Below are 17,349 nucleotides of genomic sequence, written 5' to 3'. Positions count from 1 at the left end.
CACCAACGAGAGATCAAATCGCGTGTTATGGGCAGCCCCATGCCTCAATATATATAGGGGGGAAGGGGGCTGCACCCCCTTTAGGGTTTTCCCTCCCCCTAGGGAAGGCGGCCAGCCCTAGATGGGTTTTGGGGTGCGGCCAAGAGGGGGGGAGGAGTCCATCCTCCCCAAGGCACCTCGGAGGTGCCTTCCCCTTTGTGGACTCTTCCCTCTAGGGTTCCCTAGGCGCATGGGCCTCTTGGGGCTGGTGCCCTTGGCCCATGTAGGCCAAGGCGCACCCCCTACAGCCCATGTGCCCCCCCGGGGCAGGTGGCCCCACCCGGTGGGCCCCCGGGACCCTTCCGATGGTCCCGGTACAATACCGATGACCCCGAAACTTGTCCCGATGGCCGAAACAGGACTTCCTATATATAAATCTTTACCTCCGGACCATTCCGGAACTCCTCGTGACGTCCGGGATCTCATCCGGGACTCCGAACAACATTCGGTAACCACATACAAGCTTCCTTTATAACCCTAGCGTCATCGAACCTTAAGTGTGTAGACCCTACGGGTTCGGGAGACATGCAGACATGACCGAGACGTTCTCCGGTCAATAACCAACAGCGGGATCTGGATACCCATGTTGGCTCCCATATGTTCCACGATGATCTCATCGGATGAACCACGATGTCAAGGACTTAATCAATCCCGTATTCAATTCCCTTTGTCTATCGGTATGTTACTTGCCCGAGATTCGATCGTCGGTATCCAATACCTTGTTCAATCTCGTTACCGGCAAGTCACTTTACTCGTTCCGTAACACATCATCCCGTGATCAACTCCTTGGTCACATTGCGCATATGATGATGTCCTACCGAGTGGGCCCAGAGATACCTCTCCGTTTACACGGAGTGACAAATCCCAGTCTCGATCCGCATAAAACAATAGATACTTTCGGAGATACCTGTAGTGCACCTTTATAGTCACCTAGTTACGTTGTGACATTTGATACACCCAAAGCACTCCTACGGTATCCAGGAGTTACACGCTCTCATGGTCGAAGGAAGAGATACTTGACATTGGCAAAGCTCTAGCAAATGAACTACACGATCTTTTGTGCTAGGCTTAGGATTGGGTCTTGTCCATCACATCATTCTCCTAATGATGTGATCCCGTTATCAACGACATCCAATGTCCATAGCCAGGAAACCATGACTATCTGTTGATCACAACGAGCTAGTCAACTAGAGGCTCACTAGGGACATATTGTGGTCTATGTATTCACACGTGTATTACGATTTCCGGATAATACAGTTATAGCATGAATAAAAGACAATTATCATGAACAAGGAAATATAATAATAACACTTTTATTATTGCCTCTAGGGCATATTTCCAACAGTCTCCCACTTGCACTAGAGTCAATAATCTAGTTCACATCGCCATGTGATTAACACTCACAGGTCACATCGCCATGTGACTAATACCCAAGAGTTTTAGGTTTGATCATGTTGCTTGTGAGAGAGGTTTTAGTCAACGGGTCCGAACCTTTAAGATCCGTGTGTGCTTTACAAATCTCTATGTCATCTCCTAGATGTAGCTACCATGCTCTATTTGGAGCTATTCCAAATAACTGTTCTACTTGGGGCTATTCTAAATTGTTGCCCCATAATACGTATCCGGTATCTCTTCTTAGAGCTATCCGGATAGGTGTTAAGCTTGCATCGATGTAACCTTTACGACGAACTCTTTTACCACCTCCATAATCGAGAAAATTCCTTAGTCCACTAGTTACCAAGGATAACTTTGACCGCTGTCTGTGATCCATTCATGGATCACTCTTGTACCCCTTGACTGACTCATGGCAAGGCACACTTCAGGTGCGGTACTCAGCATGGCATACTGTAGAGCCTATGTCTTAAGCATAGGGGACGACCTTCGTCCTTTCTCTCTATTCTGCCGAGGTCGAGCTTTAAGTCTTAACTTCGTACCTTACAACTCAGGCAAGAACTCCTTCTTTGACTGGTCCATCTTGAACACCTTCAAGATCATGTCAAGGTATGTGCTCATTTGAAAGTATTATTAAGCATTTTGATCTATCCTTATAGATCTTGATGCTCAATGTTCAAGTAGCTTAATCCAGGCTTTCCATTGAAAACCACTTTCAAAATAACCCTATATGCTTTCCAGAAATTCTACGTCATTTCTGATCAACAATATGTCAACAACATATACTCATCAGAAATTCTATAGTGCTCCCACTCACTTCTTTGGAAATACAAGTTTCTCATAAACTTTGTACAAACCCAAAATCTTTGATCATCATCAAAGCACACATTCCAACTCCGAGATGCTCACTCCAGTCCTTAGAAGGATTGCTGGAGCTTTGCATACTTATTAGCATCTTTTGGGATTGACAAAACCTTCCGGTTGTATCACATACAACCTTTCCTCAAGTATAACGTCGAGGAAACAATGTTTTGACATCCTATCTGCAAGATTTCATCAATCATGCAGTAACTGCTAATCCAATTCCAACAGACTCTTAGCATCGCTACGAGTGAGAAAACCTCACCGTAATCAACTCCTTGAACTTGTCGGAAAATATCTTAACGACAAGTCGAGCTTTCTTAATGGTAATTCTTACCATCATTGTCTGTCTTCCTTTTAAAATCCATCCGTACCCAATGGCCTTACGACCATCAAGTATTCCTTCCAAAGTCATGGATCCGTTCTCGGATTTTATGGCCTCGAGCCATTTATCGGAATCCGGGCCCACCATTGCTTCTCCATAGCTCGTAGGTTCATTGTTGTCCAGCAACATGACTTCCAAGACAGGATTACGTACCACTCTGATGTAGTACGTATCCTTGTCATCCCACGAGGTTTGGTAGTGACTTGATCCGAAGTTTCAAGATCAACATCACAAGCTTCCACTTCAATTGGTGTACGTGCCACAGGAACAACTTCCTGTGCCCTGCCACACACTAGTTGAAGAGACGGTTCAATAACCTCATCAAGTTTCCACCATCCTCCCACTCAATTCTTTCGAGAGAAACTTTTCCTCGAGAAAGGACCCGATTCAAGAAACAATCCATATTGCTTTCGGATCTGAATTAGGAGGTATACCCAACTGTTTTGGGTTTCCTATGAAGATGCATTTTATCCGCTTTGGGTTCGAGCTTATCAACCTGAAACTTTTTCATATAAGCGTCGCAGCCCCAAACTTTTAAGAAACGACAACTTAGGTATCTCTAAACCATAATTCATACGGTGTCATCTCAACGGAATTATGTGGTGCCCTATTTAAAGTGAATGTGGTTGTCTCTAATGCCTAACCCATGGACAATAGTGGTAATTCGATAAGAGACATCATGGTACGCACCATATCCAATAGGGTGCAACTATGATGTTCGGACACACCATCACACTATGGTGTTCCAGGCGGTATTAATTGCGAAACAATTTCCACAATGTCTTAATTGTGTGCCAAAACTCGTAACTCAGATATTCATCTCTATGATCATATCATAGACATTTTATCCTCTTGTCACAATGATCTTCTACTTCACTCTGAAATTACTTGAACCATTCAATAATTCAGACTTGTGTTTCATCAAGTAAATATTCTCAACATCTACTCGAATCATCTGTGAAGTAAGAACATAACGATATTCACTGCATGCCTCAGCATTTATTGGACTGCACACATCAAAATGTGTTACTTCCAACAAGTTGCTATCTTGTTCCATCTTATTGAAACCGAGGCTTTTCAGTCATCTTGCCTATGTGGTATGATTTGCATATCTCAAGTGATTCAAAATCAAGTGAGTCTGAACGGTCCATTTGCATGGAGTTTCTTCATGCATATACACCAATAGACATGGTTCGCATGTCTCAAACTTTTCAAAAACGAGTGAGTCCAAAGATCCATCAACATGGAGCTTCTTCATGCGTTTTATACCATTATGACTTACATGGCAGTGCCACAAGTAAGTGGTACTATCATTACTATCTTATATCTTTTGGCATGAAAATGTGTATCACTACGACCAAGATTCAATAAACCATTCCTTTAGGTGCAAGACCATTGAAGGTATTATTCAAAAATAGAGTAACCATTATTCTCCTTAAATGAATAACCGTATTGCGATAGACATAATCCAATCATGTCTATGCTCAACGCAAACACCAATCTCGGTGGTAGAGGGAGCGTGCGATGCTTGATCATATCAACCTTGGAAACACTTCCAACATATATCGTCAGCTCACCTTTAGCTAGTCTCCGTTTATTCCGTAGCTTTTATTTCGAGTTACTAACACTTAGCAACCGAACCGGTATCCAATACCCTGGTGCTACTAGGAGTACTAGTAAAGTACACATTAACATAATGTATATCCAATATACTTCTATCGACTTTGCCAGCCTTCTCATCTACCAAGTATCTAGGGTAATTCTGCTCCAGTGGCTGTTCCCCTTATTACAGAAGCACTTAGTCTCGGGTTTGGGTTCTCATCCGGGACTCCGGACCATTCCGGAACTCCTCGTGACGTCCGGGATCTCATCCGGGACTCCGAACAACATTCGGTAACCACATACAAGCTTCCTTTATAACCCTAGCGTCATCGAACCTTAAGTGTGTAGACCCTACGGGTTCGGGAGACATGCAGACATGACCGAGACGTTCTCCGGTCAATAACCAACAGCGGGATCTGGATACCCATGTTGGCTCCCACATGTTCCACGATGATCTCATCGGATGAACCACGATGTCAAGGACTCAATCGATCCCGTATACAATTCCCTTTGTCTAGCGGTATTTTACTTGCCCGAGATTCGATCGTCGGTATACCGATACCTTGTTCAATCTCGTTACCGGCAAGTCACTTTACTCATTCCGTAACACATCATCCCGTGATCAACTCCTTGGTCACATTGCGCATATGATGATGTCCTACCGAGTGGGCCCAGAGATACCTCTCCGTTTACACGGAGTGACAAATCCCAGTCTCGATCCGCATAAAACAATAGATACTTTTAGAGATACCTGTAGTGCACCTTTATAGTCACCCAGTTACGTTGTGACGTTTGATACACCCAAAGCACTCCTACGGTATCCAGGAGTTACACGCTCTCATGGTCAAAGGAAGAGATACTTGACATTGGCAAAGCTCTAGCAAATGAACTACACGATCTTTGTGCTATGCTTAGGATTGGGTCTTGTCCATCACATCATTCTCCTAATGATGTGATCCCGTTATCAACGACATCCAATGTCCATAGCCAGGAAACCATGACTATCTGTTGATCACAACGAGCTAGTCAACTAGAGGCTCACTAGGGACATATTGTGGTCTATGTATTCACACGTGTATTACGATTTCCGGATAATACAATTATAGCATGAATAAAAGACTATTATCATGAACAAAGAAATATAATAATAACACTTTTATTATTTCCTCTAGGGCATATTTCCAACAGTCTCCCACTTGCACTAGAGTCAATAATCTAGTTCACATCGCCATGTGATTAACACTGACAGGTCACATCACCATGTGACCAACATCCAAAGAGTTTACTAGTGTCACTAAACTAGTTCACATCATCATGTGATCAAGACTCAATGAGATCTGGGGTTTGGTCATGTTCTGCTTGTGAGAGAGGTTTTAGTCAACGGGTCTGAACCTTTCAGATCCGTGTGTGCTTTACAAATCTCTATGTCATCTCCTAGATGTAGCTCCCACGTTCTATTTGGAGCTATTCCAAATAACTGTTCTACTTGGAGCTATTCTAAATCGTTGCTCCATTATACGTATCCGGTATCTCTACTCAGAGCGATCCGGATAGGTGTTAAGCTTGCATCAACGTAACCTTTACGACGAACTCTTTTACCACCTCCATAATCGAGAAAATTCCTTAGTCCACTAGTTACTAAGGATAACTTTGACCGCTGTCCTGTGAGCCATTCTTGGATCACTCTTGTACCCCTTGACTGACTCATGGCAAGGCACACTTCAGGTGGGGTACACAGCATAGCATACTGAAGAGCCTACGTCTTAAGCATAGGGGACGACCTTCGTCCTTTCTCTCTATTCTGCCATGGTCGAGCTTTAAGTCTTAACTTCGTACCTTACAACTCAGGCAAGAACTCCTTCTTTGACTGGTCCATCTTGAACACCTTCAAGATCATGTCAAGGTATGTGCTCATTTGAAAGTATTATTAAGCATTTTGATCTATCCTTATAGATCTTGATGCTCAATGTTCAAGTAGCTTAATCCAGGCTTTCCGTTGAAAAACACCTTTCAAATAACCCTATATGCTTTCTAGAAATTCTACATCATTTCTGATCAACAATATGTCAACAACATATACTCATCAGAAATTCTATAGTGCTCCCACTCACTTCTTTGGAAATACAAGTTTCTCATAAACTTTGTACAAACCCAAAATCTTTGATCATCTCATCAAAGTGTACATTCCAACTCCGAGATGCTTACTCCAGTCCTTAGAAGGATCGCTGGTGCTAGCATACCTTTTAGCATCCTTAGGATCGACAAAACTTTTCTGATTGTATCGCATACATCCTTTCCTTACGACTGGTAAGGAAACTCGTTTTGACATCCATCTGCCAGATTTCACAAATGCAGCTTGTGCTAACGTGATTCCGATGGACTTAAGCATCGCTACGGATGAGAAAATCTCATCGTAGTCAACTCCTTGAACTTGTGAAAAAACTCTTCGCCACAAGTCGAGCTTCATAGATGGTGACATTACCATCCACGTCTGTCTTCTTCTTAAAAGATCCATTTATCTCAATGGCTTGCCGATCATTGGGCAAGTCCACCAAAGTCCATGCTTTGTTCTGATACATGGATCCTTTAACGGATTTCATGGCTTCTAACCATTTGTCGGAATTTGGGCCCACCATCGCTTCTCCATAGCTCGTAGGTTCATTGTTGTCTAGCAACATGACCTTCAAGACAGGATTACCGTACCACTCTGAAGTAGTACGTATCCTTGTCACCCTACGAGGTACGGCAGTGACTTGATCCGAAACTTCATGATCATTATCATAAGCTTCTACTTCAATTGGTGTAGGTGCCACATGAACAACTTCCTGTGCCCTGATACACACTGGTTGAAGTGATGGTTCAATAACCATATCAAGTCTCCACCATCCTCCCACTCAACTCTTTCGAGAGAAACCTTTCCTCGAGAAAGGACCCGATTCTAGAAACAATCCATATTGCTTTCGGATCTGAATTAGGAGGTATACCCAACTGTTTTGGGTTTCCTATGAAGATGCATTTTATCCGCTTTGGGTTCGAGCTTATCAATCCTGAAACTTTTCCACATAAGCGTCGCAGCCCCAAACCTTTAAGAAACGACAACTTAGGTTTCTCTAAACCATAATTCATACGGTGTCATCTCAACGGAATTATGTGGTGCCCTATTTAAAGTGAATGTGGTTGTCTCTAATGCCTAACCCATGAACGATAGTGGTAATTCGATTCGAGACATCATGGTACGCACCATATCCAATAGGGTGCAACTATGATGTTCGGACACACCATCACACTATGGTGTTCCAGGCGGTATTAATTGCGAAACAATTTCCACAATGTCTTAATTGTGTGCCAAAACTCGTAACTCAGATATTCATCTCTATGATCATATCATAGACATTTTATCTTCTTGTCACAATGATCTTCTACTTCACTCTGAAATTATTTGAACCATTCAATAATTCAGACTTGTGTTTCATCAAGTAAATATTCTCAACATCTACTCGAATCATCTGTGAAGTAAGAACATAACGATATTCACTGCATGCCTCAGCACTCATTGGACTGCACACATCAAAATGTGTTACTTCCAATAAGTTGCTATCTTGTTCCATCTTACTGAAAACGAGGCTTTTCAGTCATCTTGCCCATGTGGTATGATTTGCATATCTCAAGTGATTCATAATCAAGTGAGTCCAAACGATCCATCTGCATGGAGTTTCTTCATGCGTATACACCAATAGACATGGTTCGCATGTCTCAAACTTTTCTAAAACGAGTGAGTCCAAAGATCCATCAACATGGAGCTTCTTCATGCGTTTTATACCATTATGACTTACATGGCAGTGCCACAAGTAAGTGGTACTATCATTACTATCTTATATCTTTTGGCATGAAAATGTGTATCCCTACGATCAAAATTCAATAAACCATTCCTTTAGGTGCAAGAGCACTTATTCAGGTTTAATACTAATCTTGATGGTAGAGGGAGCGCGCGATGTTAGATCACATCAAACTTGGAAACACTTCCAACACGTATCGTCAGCTCACCTTTAGCTAGTCTCCGTTTTATTCCGTAGCTTTTATTTCGAGTTACTAACACTTAGCAACCGAACCGGTATCTAATACCCCGGTGCTACTAGGAGTACTAGTAAAGTACACATTAACATAATGTATATCCAATATACTTCTATCGACCTTGCCAGCCTTCTCATCTACCAAGTATCTAGGGTAATCTTGCTCCAGTGGTTGTTCCCCTTATTACAGAAGCACTTAGTCTCGGGTTTGGGTTCAACCTCGGGTTTCTTCATTGGTGCAGCAGCTGATTTGCCGTTTCATGAAGTATCCCTTCTTTCCCTTGCCCTTCTTGAAACTAGTGGTTCAATCAACCATCAACAATTGATGCTCCTTCTTGATTTCTACTTTCGCGATGTCAAACAACGCGAATACCTGAAGGATCATCATCTCTATCCTTGATATGTTATAGTTCATCACGAAGCTCTAGCAGCTTGGTGGCAATGACTTTGGGGAAACATCACTATCTCATCTGGAAGATCAACTCCCACTCGATTCAAGTGATTGTTGTACTCAGACAATCTGAGCACAAGCTCAACGATTGAGCTTTTCTCCCTTAGTTTGCAGGCTAAGAAAATCGTCGGAGGTCTTATACCTCTTGACATGGGCACGAGCCTGAAATCCCAATTTCAGCCCTCAAAACATCTCATATGTTTCGCGATGTTTCAAAAACATCTCTGGTGCCTCAATTCTAAACCGTTTAACTGAACTATCACGTAGTTATCAAAACGTGTATGTCAGATGTTCGCAACATCCACAGACAACGTTCGAGGTTCAACACACTGAGCAGTGCATTAAGGACACAAGCTTTCTACTGTCCGCACAATTGCTACTATCAACTTTCAACTATATTTTCTCTAGGAACATATCTAAAACAGTAGAACTAAAGCGCGAGCTACGACATAATTTGCAAAAGGTCTTTTGACTATGTTCAGGATAATTAAGTTCATCTTATGAACTCCCACTCAGATAGACATCCCTCTGGTCATCTAAGTTATCACATGATCCGAGTCAACTAGGCCGTGTCCGATCATCACGTGAGACGGACTAGTCATCATCGGTGAACATCTTCATGTTGATCGTATCTACTATACGACTCATGCTCGACCTTTCGGTCTCCGTGTTCCGAGGCCATGTCTGCACATGCTAGGCTCGTCAAGTTAACCCTAAGTGTTTTTGCTGTGTAAAACTATCTTACACCCGTTGTATGTGAACGTAAGAATCCATCACACCCGATCATCACGTGGTGCTTAGAAGCGACGAACTGTAGCAACGGTGCACAGTTAGGGGAGAACACTTCTTGAAATTTTGTAAGGGATCATCTTATTTACTACCGTCGTCCTAAGTAAACAAGATGCATAAACATAATAAACATCACATGCAATTATATAGTTGTGACATGATATGGCCAATATCATATAGCTCCATTGATCTCCATCTTCGGGGCTCCATGATCATCTTGTCACCGGCATGACACCATGATCTCCATCATCATGATCTCCATCGTCGTGTCTTCATGAAGTTGTCACGCCAACGACTACTTCTACTTCTATGACTAACGCGTTTAGCAATAAAGTAAAGTAGTTTACATGGCGTTCTCCAATGACACGCAGGTCATACAATAAATTAAGACAACTCCTATGGCTCCTGCCGGTTGTCATACTCATCGACATGCAAGTCGTGAATCCTATTACAAGAACATGATCAATCTCATACATCACATATCATTCATCACATTCTTCTTGGCCATATCACATCACATAGCATACCCTGCAAAAACAAGTTAGACGTCCTCTAATTGTTGTTTGCATGTTTTACGTGGCTGCTATGGGTTTCTAGCAAGAACGTTTCTTACCTACGCAAAACCACAACGTGATATGCCAATTGCTATTTACCCTTCATAAGGACCCTTTTCATCGAATCCGTTCCGACTAAAGTGGGAGAGACTGGCACCCGCTAGCCACCTTATGCACCAAGTGCATGTCAATCGGTGGAACCTGTCTCACGTAAGAGTACGTGTAAGGTCGGTCCGGGCCGCTTCATCCCACAATACCGTCGAAACAAGATTGGACTAGTAACGGTAAGCATATTGAACAACATCAACGCCCACAACTACTTTGTGTTCTACTCGTGCAAAGAATCTACGCAATAGACCTAGCTCATGATGCCACTGTTGGGGAACGTAGCAGAAATTCAAAATTTTCCTACGTAACACCAAGATCTATCTATGGAGAGACCAGCTACGAGTAGAAGGAGGAGTGCATCTACATACCCTTGTAGATCGCTAAGCGGAAGCGTTCAAGTGAACGGGGTTGATGGAGTCGTACTCGTCGTGATTCAGATCACCGATGATCCTAGTGCCGAACGGACGGCACCTCCGCGTTCAACACACGTACAGCCCGGTGACGTCTCCCACGCCTTGATCCAGCAAGGAGAGAGGGAGAGGTTGAGGAAGACTCCATCCAGCAGCAGCACAACGGCGTGGTGGTGATGGAGGAGCGTGGCAATCCAGCAGGGCTTCGCTAAGCACCATGGGAGAGGAGGAGGAGGGAGAGGCAGGGCTGCACCAACGAGAGATCAAATCGCGTGTTATGGGCAGCCCCATGCCTCAATATATATAGGGGGGAAGGGGGCTGCGCCCCCTTTAGGGTTTTCCCTCCCCCTAGGGACGGCGGCCAGCCCTAGATGGGTTTTGGGGTGCGGCCAAGAGGGGGGGAGGAGTCCATCCTCCCCAAGGCACCTCGGAGGTGCCTTCCCCTTTGTGGACTCTTCCCTCTAGGGTTCCCTAGGCGCATGGGCCTCTTGGGGCTGGTGCCCTTGGCCCATGTAGGCCAAGGTGCACCCCCTACAGCCCATGTGGCCCCCCGGGGCAGGTGGCCCCACCCGGTGGGCCCCCGGGACCCTTCCGGTGGTCCCGGTACAATACCGATGACCCCGAAACTTGTCCCGATGGCCGAAACAGGACTTCCTATATATAAATCTTTACCTCCGGACCATTCCGGAACTCCTCGTGACGTCCGGGATCTCATCCGGGACTCCGAACAACATTCGGTAACCACATACAAGCTTCCTTTATAACCCTAGCGTCATCGAACCTTAAGTGTGTAGACCCTACGGGTTCGGGAGACATGCAGACATGACCGAGACGTTCTCCGGTCAATAACCAACAGCGGGATCTGGATACCCATGTTGGCTCCCACATGTTCCACGATGATCTCATCGGATGAACCACGATGTCAAGGACTCAATCGATCCCGTATACAATTCCCTTTGTCTAGCGGTATTTTACTTGCCCGAGATTCGATCGTCGGTATACCGATACCTTGTTCAATCTCGTTACCGGCAAGTCACTTTACTCTTTCCGTAACACATCATCCCGTGATCAACTCCTTGGTCACATTGCGCATATGATGATGTCCTACCGAGTGGGCCCAGAGATACCTCTCCGTTTACACGGAGTGACAAATCCCAGTCTCGATCCGCATAAAACAATAGATACTTTCAGAGATACCTGTAGTGCACCTTTATAGTCACCCAGTTACGTTGTGACGTTTGATACACCCAAAGCACTCCTACGGTATCCAGGAGTTACACGCTCTCATGGTCAAAGGAAGAGATACTTGACATTGGCAAAGCTCTAGCAAATGAACTACACGATCTTTGTGCTATGCTTAGGATTGGGTCTTGTCCATCACATCATTCTCCTAATGATGTGATCCCGTTATCAACGACATCCAATGTCCATAGCCAGGAAACCATGACTATTTGTTGATCACAACGAGCTAGTCAACTAGAGGCTCACTAGGGACATATTGTGGTCTATGTATTCACACGTGTATTACGATTTCCGAATAATACAGTTATAGCATGAATAAAAGACTATTATCATGAACAAAGAAATATAATAATAACACTTTTATTATTGCCTCTAGGGCATATTTCCAACATCGTCTGACAGCGGGCAGAGCGGCTTGCCGGACTCAGAGATGGATCTTGGCGGCGGCGCTAACACGTAGAATTTGGGCTGGCAGTTTGGGGTCCGTGACAGGCAGGGAGACAACGCTGGGGGCCAAGGTGGGCGCCGGGATTCAGCCGGCGGCGCAGTTCGCAGCCTCGCGGCGGCGGTGGTGGCGCCGACGAGGAAGATCCCTCCCATGGAGTAGGCCAGAGAGAGAAGATGCGTTGGCAGACCAGGTGTGCGTGTGCAGGACAGGCTGACGTCAAGGTTGTCGGCTTTTGACCGGATCACAGCTGGACCCGGGCTGGTGGACAAGGAGGTTTCGGCCGGGGTTCAAATTTTGAATCTCGAGGGCGCGGCGCGGACGCAGGTTCGGACGGATGTGGATCCTAGGCTGGCGGTGCGGGCATCTGCTAGTGGCGAAGGGAATCAGGCCATCAATCATGCCATCATCATTGCTCCAGCTGTGCAGATGGATAAGGGTACGGAGGAGACCGTTCGTGGGCCCGAGGGGAGCTGTTTGCATGCGGGATCCAATGGGGTGATGGATGCGGGCGTGGCTCCCACACCGAGCGGCGGCCCCATGGCTGTGGTGGGTTCTGTGCAACCAATGGTGGACGTCGACATCCCTGATGCTGCGATGGGAAGGACGATGGGCCACCCGACAGGTGAACTGGCGCTCTCCACACCAGATCCTACCAGTGGGGCCTTGGAGGCGGCCCCGCAGGGGGGAGCGCAGGCGGAGGCGACAATTGGCCAACCCGGGGGCCACACACCTGGCGAGCAATGGTTTGCCGCACCGGATCGCTTGAAGACTGCGTCTGCAGCCGAGCTGTCGGGTTCTGCCATAGATGCTGGTCAGGATGGGGCTGGCCCTCAGCGCAGGATGGAGGGAGGGGATGGGCCAATGATTGGCGCAGATCCCCATCCTGATGGGGGGCAGTTTGGCTTCTGGCCAGGTGGCGCCCATGCATGGGGGGGAGGCTGATCAGCCATGCACGCGCATCGCAGGCGACATGCAACGACTGGATGCTGCATGCACTGCTGGTATGAAGCCGCAGGAGGTGGCTGCGTTTGGAAAGATGAAATGGTTTTGCAATGCGCTCGTCCGCAAGCTTGCCCCTCCTCTGCTTTTGGAAGTGCAATCATCTCTTCGTCCGGAAGTAGAACCATTTACTCCTCGACGCACGACCAGGGGAGCTAAGAGAGCCTTGACGTCCAATCCTTCCAAGGCTACGCAAGCGGAGAACGTGCTCATGAGAGCACTCGGTCTCGTTCCGGAGGATCTTGAAGGGAATGCATACACCATAGCAGAGCTCGCGGAGATTTTCGATTCCCCTCTTTCGGGAGCAGCACGTTAAGGTGATTGCTGCACTGTTTGGGAAGGCGGTCCCTCCTACCGGCGATCTTCTGGCAGGTCCCACAGCCGTGGCAAGCTCGGCTTGAGAGCTTGCGTTTGTTGGTTGGGTGGCATTGGACCCATGGATCATAATCCACATGTCTTGTGCTGGAACGTGAGGGGCCTAAACAACCCTGCTAAGAAGCATGCCGTTAGGGAGTTTGTGATGGCGGCCAAGGTGAATCTGGTGTGTTTGCAAGAGACTAAGCTCGATGTAATCGATAACTTTACTGTTTTGCAATGCATTGGACCATCTTATGGTGGTTTTGATTATGTGCCGGCGGAGGAGACTCGTGGGGGCATCCTCATTGCTTGGGATAGTTCTGCCCTGACTGTTGACAACTTCGTGCGCAATGCCAATTCTATCACTGATCTAGTCCATGACAAGGGTGGGCACGTGTGGTGGGTGACGGTGGTGTATGGGCCGCAAGGTGAAGGCCCTAAAACGCAGTTTCTTTGCGACCTACACGCCTTAAGAGCAAATTGTCCAGGGCCGTGGATGATTTTGGGGGACTTCAATATGATTCTTAGGGCAGCGGATAAAAGCAATAGCAACATCAACAGGCGCATCATGAGGAGATTCAAGGAGTTTGTTGACAACAATGAGCTCAAGGAAGTTTACATGCATGGGAGGAGATTTACGTGGACGAACGAAAGGGATAACCCGGTTATGACAAAGATCGATCGTGTGCTTTTTTCGGTGGACTGGGAGCTTAGCCACCCAGATGTTCTTCTACAAGCTCTCTCCACCAACATCTCGGATCACGCGCCTCTACACTTATCTACCTCCGCTCCTTTCTGCCCCAAGCGAAGATTCCGTTTTGAGATGTACTGGATCAAGTTAGAGGGGTTTGAGCAGGCCGTCCGAGATGCTTGGGTGTGTGATGACAATATTGTGGATCCCTTTAAGAGGATGGACGCCTTGCTTAGGAACACTACGGTAGCCCTACAAGCTTGGGGACAAAGGAAGACCGGAAACATCAAAATCCAAATCGCAGTGGCAAACTATGTCATCCTCAGGCTCGATCGCGCTATGGAAATTAGAGCGCTTACCCCTCTGGAGCAGTGGCTTAGAAGAATGATCAAACTTGCGTTGCTGGGGCTATCTTCGCTACAACGCACCATTGAGCGACATCGCTCTAGGCTGCGCTGGATACGTGAAGGGGATGCTAATACCAAGCTGTTTCAAGCTGTGGCTAACGGGAGACGCTCTAAAAACTTCATACCCCACATCAGGCACAATGATGAGCTTGTCACGGAACAAGAGAGGAAGGGAGAGATTTTCATGGAGGCCTACGAAAACTTGCTGGGACACGCGGTGTCTAGAGAGGCCGACATTGATCTGAACTTTTTGGGGATGGAGACGCATGACCTGACTGATCTTGAAGCCATTTTTACTGAAGAGGAAGTTTGGAACACCATTAAGGAGCTGCCTCCGGATCGAGCCCCGGGACCAGATGGTTTTGTGGCTGCTTTCTACCAAAAAGCATGGGAGATCATTAAAAACGATGTTATGGCCATGATGTTGAAGCTTTATGTGGAGGGCGGGAGGGGTTTTGGGAAGCTCAACAAAGCACACATTGTTCTCATACCGAAGAAGCCGGATGCTGAGGTGGTTGGCGACTTCCGACCTATTAGTCTCACCCACAGCGCCGCCAAGCTGTTTGCCAAAATGTTAGCCAACCGTGTGAGGAGAAGGATGAAGGAGATTGTCACGGCTAATCAATCCGCTTTCATTTGCGGCAGGCACCTTCACGACAATTTTCTTTTGGTTAGACAAGTGGCAAGGAAGATACATTCCCGCAAGGAGGCTGGGGTGTTCTTGAAGTTGGACATATCGAGGGCTTTTGACTCCATAGCTTGGCCTTTTCTGTTTGAGGTGATGAGGACCAAAGGGTTTGGTCAGAAATGGAGGACGTGGGTTGCTATCCTGCTTAGGACGGCATCTACCAAGGTGGTGGTTAATGGTGTGCCGGGCAGAAGTTTTGTGTTAGCAAAAGGGTTACGACAAGGTGATCCGGTTTTCCCCCTATTGTTCATCATCGCTATGGATGCCCTGTCCTGCATTATGGTCAAGGCAGCTGAGCTGGGAGTGCTGCGACCTTTCACCGGAGTAAAACCTAACCAAAGTGTATCTATCTATGCGGATGACGTGGCACTCTTTGTCAGACCTAACGAGGTGGATCTACGGTTCGTCACCATGGCCCTCAAAGCCTTCGGAGATGCATCTGGGTTGCGAGTGAACTATGCAAAATCTTCTGCTATCTTGATCCATGGAGATGAGGAGGACCGGATTAGAGTTAACAGTCTGCTGCAGTGAAATCTTGCTACGTTCCCTTGCAAATACCTAGGCCTACAGCTTGCCATTCACCAACTAAAGAGGACAGATTGGCAGCCTATGTTGGATAGTGCGAAGAAGTGTGCCTCGGGATGGCAACGTGGCCTACTGCAGAGATTGGGACGGCTAGTTTTGGTTAAGTCTGTGGTTGCTGCGAAACCCATTCATCATTTCATGGTCACAGATGCGCCAGCTTGGGTCTTCGAGGAGTTGGACAAGTGGATGAGGGCCTTTTTCTGGGCTGGCAAGGAGAAGGCCTCGGGCGGCCAATGCATGGTCGCTTGGAACGCGGTGTGTAAGATGACGTGTTTTGGAGGGCTGGGGATCAGGAACCTTAAGCTGCAGGGACTTGCTTTAAGAGTCAGATGGGAGTGGCTGAAACGTACGGATCCGGAGTGCCCATGGCAGGGTTTGAGCTTGATCAAAGATGAAGATGCTCGAGCAGTTTTTGAAAGCATGGTGAAAATCGAAGTTGGGGAGGGCACTAAGGTCCTGTTCTGGAGAGATCGTTGGATCCATGGTTTCGCCATCGCTGACATTGCTCCTATGATCCATAAAATGGTGGCTGTGCGCACAAGGAATAGGCGCACTGTCAGGGAAGGCCTGGACGAGGGCCGTTGGTTGCACGATGTCGAGGGGGAGCTCACTTTTACGGGACATCTGCAGCTTGTGCAACTCAACCACGCCATTAGCACGGTGCAAAGAGATCCTATCGGCCCAGACAACTTCGCTTGGCCAGCTGATCCATCCGGCATGTACACTGCGAGGCCGACCTATCAGCGGCTATGCCTTGGTGACGAGCACGCCCCCTATGCTTCGTGCATCTGGAAGAGCTGGGCGCTTTTGAAGTGCAAAATTTTCATTTGGCTGGCGGTCCAGCACCGCATTTGGACTTCGGATCGGAGGGCAAAGCATGGGCTACAAGATCATCCCTCGACCTGTTACACGTGCCTGCAGGACGAAGACAACGCCGAGCACATCTTGGTTAAGTGTGGATATGCCCGACAGGTGTGGCACACCTGCGTTGACACTCTCCATTTAACCACTAGGGCACCGGTAGCCGAGGACACTTTTCTGGAGTGGTGGATCGAGACTAGGGGGAGTATGCCTAGTAGGTTGAAGAGAGCATATGATACCTTTGTCATCCTTGTAGCCTGGGAGCTTTGGAAGCAAAAGACCGCCCGCGTGTTCAACAGGGTGCAGAAACAGAGGACCTCAATGGAGCTGGTGAACGATATCTTCCGCGAAGTAAAGCAATGGAGTCTAGCTAGGTTTGGAGTTGGTAGTTTGACGCAATTTGTGAGAGA

This window comes from Triticum dicoccoides, chromosome 4B (genome assembly GCF_002162155.2).
Source record: "Triticum dicoccoides isolate Atlit2015 ecotype Zavitan chromosome 4B, WEW_v2.0, whole genome shotgun sequence".
NCBI lineage: Eukaryota > Viridiplantae > Streptophyta > Magnoliopsida > Poales > Poaceae > Triticum > Triticum dicoccoides.
This window is presented reverse-complemented; position numbering follows the sequence as displayed.